This window comes from Poecilia mexicana, unplaced genomic scaffold (assembly GCF_051168715.1).
Source record: "Poecilia mexicana isolate PSO_F unplaced genomic scaffold, ASM5116871v1 scaffold_19, whole genome shotgun sequence".
NCBI classification, from domain to species: domain Eukaryota; kingdom Metazoa; phylum Chordata; class Actinopteri; order Cyprinodontiformes; family Poeciliidae; genus Poecilia; species Poecilia mexicana.
In genome coordinates this window covers 22,534,804-22,541,556 of record NW_028263388.1, presented here as the reverse complement: position 1 = coordinate 22,541,556, position 6,753 = coordinate 22,534,804, and positions in this window count along the sequence as shown.

The window sequence follows — 6,753 nt, the reverse complement described above, 5'->3', positions numbered from 1 at the left end:
AACCATCTCTAGTTAAAATCTAACACTTTTAGCAATTCAGCGCTAAGCAGATTTTAAATTCAGTTTGAGATTTATTTCACTTGTGAGGACAAATATAAAAAATGCATTTTCACTATATTTCATTAAAAGAGGCATAAAAAGCATTTAGAAACAATGAGAGGGAACAAACAGATATATACAGAAACACCCAGTTGAACATCCACACACACTGACTGGTTACAACCAACCCATGTTTCTCCCAATCGCTGACATTTACCCAACATTTACCCAGCAATAAAATAAAGTTAACAGTATTTTGAGTGTACATAGACTGGTAATATCCCACCGTTTTAGGTTTAAAGCTTTCACATAAACAGAACAGATGGTTTAATTGGAGACCAGAGTTGGAACAGTTTGAATGAGCTTCGTATGAATACAGGCAATACGCGACGCAAATAAGGAGGAAGGATTTCACTAAAATCCGATCACAAAAATATGTTTATTGTTTCCATGAGCTTCATTAAGATTCAGTGGGATTAAACAACGAGGCTAATGGAATTAATAAGTTGAATGGCGTTAGGACTGTCTTCAGGCCACAAGTGATTTTCAAAAATACCCAAAGATTGAAAAGTTTAAAGGCGACATTTAAACTGCTCACGCCTGCTTTGGAAATGATAAAGTTTTGGGGATTTTTTTTTTTTTTTTGCAGCAGTTTCTATTATTAATCTTTTCTTTGTATTGTACCCAAAACACTTATTGCCTCGAGCATGTACAGATTACATCTATGCTTCAGTTCTTAATGCTCAGCCATTAAGCAGCCTTCATTTCCGTTATGATTAACAGCTTCCTTTCAGTGTCCTAATAGAGAAACAGACTATTTATGCCAAGATGCTGAAAACCATCAGCTCAGCGGAAATCCATTCAAAGAAAATCACTACCTGGAGTTATGTTACATTCCTGAGGCGTTTATTAGATATTCTGTCAACTAAAAATCAGTAAATTCAGTCATTAACTCAACATCTTTATGTCAAAACTGAACAACTTAAGACTTGATGAAAGGTTTAAATACAGCAAGTGTCTTATTGGGAGGAACACAGGCGATACTCATTCAAAAGGATAATTTAAACATACAGACTGATGGAATTCACTTAGCTATGTAAAAAACACACACGCACACACACATATATATAATTATACTTAAGCAGCTGCACCTGTGACAATTTATAATTGTCTGCCACCTTTCTGAATTATTTTGTCCTTGTTTCAACAGGCCCTGGTTATGGTGCTGAAAAATGATGCCGGTTTGATAGTATAGTAAAGACAAATTCAGCATTTGGTTAATTAAAATTAAGACAGTTTGAACATCTGGTGCTTCTATAAGTGGTGTTTTTTTCTACTTAATACACAAATTATTTTAAATGAGTCTCCATGTTGTGGGTTTTGAACACATCAGTGATTTTGTCAGCTTAAATATTACTGATGGAGCCGTTGACATAAAACTCACTAGATGTTGGCAACAACCCAAGAAAAAAAAAACTGAACTCACAAATGAAAGGAAAAGTAATTACACAGGAAGAAAAGCATTGAACAGAAATTATGAAATACCTTTGTGAAAAGAAAGCATTTGTTTGGAGCTGATTTCTCTTCTCACATTTTGCTCAGGTGTAATTTTGACCCTTTCCATGGAAACTGCCTTCAAATCTTAAGTTTTCTTTTATATGCTTTGATCTTCAGTTTTCTCCATAGATTGTAAATTGGATACAAGTCAGGTGATCCTATCAGTTTTACCTTCTGTTACTGAAACCAATGAAGAGTTTCCCAGCCTGTGTGTGTAGGACTTTTGTCTTTCTTGGGAGAACATTTTATCTCCAGATTATTACCAACGATGTCTGATACATTTCACTCCTTCAGTCCTGCATCACCATATGCTGTAAATCAGCCCACGCTGATGTTCCCACCTGCACTCTCAGCCTTTGGCATGATGTTTCTGATGTGATGTACAAAAAAATGATGTGTGCCAAAGAGTCCAGCTTAATAAAACTCTATAGTAGTTTAGTAATGATAAACCTTTGATAGCTGCACTTCATTAAAGTAATTAATGGCTAATTTGTTTAGATTTCTTTGGTTATTACCAACATCTGGTGGCTTTCATGTCAATGTAGACATATGTACTGTAAAAAATGTTAACATGTTTATTTCTTATTTTACCAGCTGTATTAATTAAGCATCAACTTGAGTCTAAGTATCACATTTTCTTAAATATTAACGTAGGAAAAATAGTCCTACTATCTGTGTTTTTCTTATGCAAATACATTTGATTAATCAATAAAACTATGTCCAAGAAAAAACATAATGGATAAATTCATAAATATTGGAACTGAAGAAAATCCCTAAAATGAACATAAAGAGTGAAAGCCCAGCCCTATTGACTGACTTGCTGATTTTCCTGGAAATGCAGATACCTAGCTGCTGTTTGTGAACGTGGAGACGGAGCATCTCCTGTTTTCTCTCATCAGTATTCACAGCGACGCTTGTGTCATGAAATGCACTTGATACAATTTGCTATGCTCTAATTAACCATAGAGGGGAAAAACAGATAAAATCATTGCACTGAATATTGTTGCCATGATAAGTAAACATCCCTCAAAGTTTCTTTATTTAACGGTGACCATCCACTCAGATGTTGCAACATATAACTGACTAGTGTTTTTGCAGCTTTGGGGAAGCAAAATGAAAAAAAAAAAGGTCTTGAATTAAACTCATTCATTGAGCTGACAGGATCCATAATGAATGCTGAATTGATGATATGCTTAAAAAATTGTTGCAGGACCAAAACAAAAACAAACAAAAAAAATCTCTGCAGCTTTCTTTAATGAACACACTGAGGTTCAAGAGACTAAGCAAAGATTTCACAAAGAGCTTTATATTGAGAATGAAGGATATTATTGCTCTGTGCCCTGATGTTATCACTCACAGCCATCAAAATATCAACTAAATCTCTGACAGTCGTGATGAAGGATGTTTGCAGACTGACTTCTTCCTGTCTCATCATTACCTGTGATTGGCAGCTATGTTATTAGCATTATGATAAGTGTGTCAGTCTGTGACTCAGACACACACCCGGCTGCATTTCAGCTGATAGGATGAATATTATCGTAGCTTTTGCTGGCAGAGTCGAGACGTACGTCCACATCAGGATGCTCTTCCCGTCATCCAGGATTCATCTTGAGCGCTGACATCTTACTGTTTGACCAAATCATGACAACGTATTTTATTTGTGTCTTGACTTTCTGCAAGCATCAAGGAAAAAGCAAATAGAATGATGTTTCAATTACTTTTTAAAGTCAGGTAAGGTAAAGTAACAGTTTAAGAAGATTTGATTTTAGTTTTGTGAAGTTGTGCGTTATCCTGCTGGATGTAGGCACCAGAAGAAGGGCTAAAGGAAGAGCTAAAGGAAGCAGATAAGATATATTACTGTAGTTGAGTTGAACATTTATATTTTTCTGAAGAGGACCAGAGGATGCTGCGCTGTGGGGCGACCGGCAGTGGACAGACTGTTGGACTGTGATGGCTGAACTTAATTCAGGAGTAGTTTATGATGTGAGTCAAACACTGTTTTTATTATATGACCTGAAAACAAAAAGTCCTAAGATAAAGTCAGTGAAAAGTTCAAGTAAAAGCTTCCTTATTTGTCACAAACCCTGATTTAGAATGGAAACGTCTGTACAGTTAAGGTGTGATGGAGATAGAATCCGAAACATACAGACAGATCCCTTGTTTTTCTTTTGGTTCTGTTGGATTTAATTTTAAAGTTTCCCTTTGGGAGCATGAAACCTGAAGAATATTTAAGCAAAACTCACAGATTGACATAATTAGGTTAGCTTCATGCAAATATAAAGTAGTTGTGATCAGGCAGGAATGAACTTTGCAGCTTACTGGACATGAACAACATGCCACATACAGGACATTCGACTTGTCTGTGTCTTTATTCTCATCTTTGGAACAGTGTGCATTCATTTTCATTAACGGCAGACAAATCGTGTTTGAGAGGGATTTAATCTAATTGCATGTTCTGTTGAGGTCTGTGGTTTGTTATACAACCTTGCCCTCCATCACTCAGAGAAATCTTTAGATTGAATTAGTTAATAGATTTAATTATTTTTGATTTAATCTATGGCATAACTACAAAGAAACTGTCACAGTTTCTCAGCTTGCTAAGACCAATTTTCAGCATCCAAGTGACTCTGTTCAAACTAATCCATCTGAAGAACGGGCAGAATTATTCACCGTATGGGCAACATGGCTCAAGTATTTTGATTCATCAAGGTTTGATGCGCTGTTGAACTCCCCAGGAGTTGGATTAACACTTCCAAATGTGCTGTGTAGATCACTTACAATTATTTAATTTTAAACAGGGGTCATAATCTGTTATATTTGCTCAAACAGATCAAATGAGAACCCCAGCCAACAGAGCAAGGCGTGATGCCGCTTGTAGAACAGAATTAGTCAATTCAGTCTCTAAAAATTATGTATTTTGTCTTCTCATAGCAAAATTTAACTAGTGGTTATGAGTACAGGAAGTGGGAGTGTGAACCGATTAACTAGATTTTTCATTTTGCAGCAACATAAATACTCTAAGACAGAACAACAATGGGTTATGGAGTTTGACTAATAACGAAAAAGACGGGACTACAAATAGCTCCACTGAAGCTGAATTTCCACCTGCTCTTGTTTACACATGCTTGGTGTTTGCATGGCAGCACAGCTAAGTCCTAAATTGCTGCTTAGGGGCACGTAAGACTTGCATGGCCATCCTGCGGCATTTGAATGGGGAACGGGGGATCAGTTTTCGCCATTGTGGCGGACGCGCCCCAGACACACTTGGGGGAGCTCTTGTATTGGTTTTGGAAGGGTCCAGGTTTTCCATGGTGAAGAGGCTTTCTCTGAGTTCGGGGGTGCGGCCGTTCGGGCTCATTCCGGACATGTGGAGTCAGGGCAACGGGGAAAGCGTTTCCAAAGGCGGGATGGAGGTGTGGGGGGGGTCGGAGGCGATCGGGGGGTTGAGGGGGGGTTCAGCGGAGCAAAGAGGGAGCACTTTAGCCACATGGGGACATTTGGTTATTTGAAGAAGGATGGGTTCGGGGGTCGATCCGTGACCTTGTGGGTGGGTGGTTCCAGCCATAAGTCGGCATGGGGTGGTGCTGCCCTATGTCTGCGAGTGTGATGAGGCCCTAAAAAATCTTTTGGAGCTCAGGTCCGGGGTGGGTAGCATTTGGGCTGGTGGGGGATGGTACCCCGCAGGTAGGGACCCAGCGGGAAGCGTTACTCTGAAGACAAAGCGTGGCGAGAAGTATCGAGAACCCCGAATGAGGGTGGGGTCGGGTTTTCGGAGGGAGGGTCCTGGGAAGAAAGGCGGAGCGCTTTTGGGACATAAGGAGACGTCCAGGGGTCCCACCAAATGTCTGAGCCTCTGCCCGGGTCCGGGTGCACCGAGCCGGATAGAGGTTCAGCCATTTGCTGGAACGGTTCAGCCATTTGTTGGAATGGGGACTTTACCTAGGGTTTTTGGGGCTAGGGTTAGGATTGAGCTCCCTGGAGGTCCCAGAGCCACGGGGTTTTTTGACCAGGGTTAGGATTGAGCTCCCTGGAGGTCCCAGAGCCACGGGGTTTTTTGACCAGGGTAAGGAGGGGGCCTGGTAACGGATCACCATGTACGGAACCTCCTTGAGCAGTCCCGGTTCCGCACAACCGGACCCTGACATACGGAATCATGGGGTGGTGCTCCCAAATGGCTGCCTTCCCAGGGGCACGGGCCATAAGGAGACGTCTAGGGGTCCCACCGAATGTCTGAGCCTATGCCCGGGTCCGGGGAGGGTCCAGCCATTTGCTGGAACGGTCCAGCCATTTGGTGGAATGGGCACTTTACCTAGGGTTTTTGGGGCTAGGGTTAGGATTGAGCTCCCTGGAGGTCCCAGAGCCACGGGGTTTTTTGACCAGGGTAAGGAGGGGGCCTGGTAACGGAACCCCGGGTACAGAACCTCCTTGAGCAGTCCCGGTTCCGCACAACCAGACCCTGACATACGAAATCATGGGGTGGTGCTCCCAAATGGCTGCCTTCCCAGGGGCACGGGCCATAAGGAGACGTCTAGGGGTCCCACCGAATGTCTGAGCCTATGCCCGGGTCCAGGGAGGGTCCAGCCATTTGCTGGAACGGTCCAGCCATTTGGTGGAATGGGCACTTTACCTAGGGTTTTTGGGGTTAGGGTTAGGATTGAGCTCCCTGGAGGTCCCAGAGCCACGGGGTTTTTTGACCAGGGTTAGGATTGAGCTCCCTGGAGGTCCCAGAGCCACGGGGTTTTTTGACCAGGGTAAGGAGGGGGCCTGGTAATGGATCCCCATGTACGGAACCTCCTTGAGCAGTCCCGGTTCCGCACAACCGGACCCTGACATACGGAATCATGGGGTGGTGCTCCCAAATGGCTGCCTTCCCAGGGGCACGGGCCATAAGGAGACGTTTAGGGGTCCCACCGAATGTCTGAGCCTATGCCCGGGACCGGGGAGGGTCCAGTCATTTGGTGGAACGGTCCAGCCATTTGTTGGAATGGGTTACCTAGGGTTTTTGGGACTAGGGTTAGGATTGAGCTCCCTGGAGGTCCCAGAGCCACGGGGTTTTTTGACCAGGGTAAGGAGGGGGCCTGGTAACGGAACCCCAGGTACGGAACCTCCTTGAGCAGTTCCAGTTCCGTACAACCAGACCCTGACATACGGAATCAT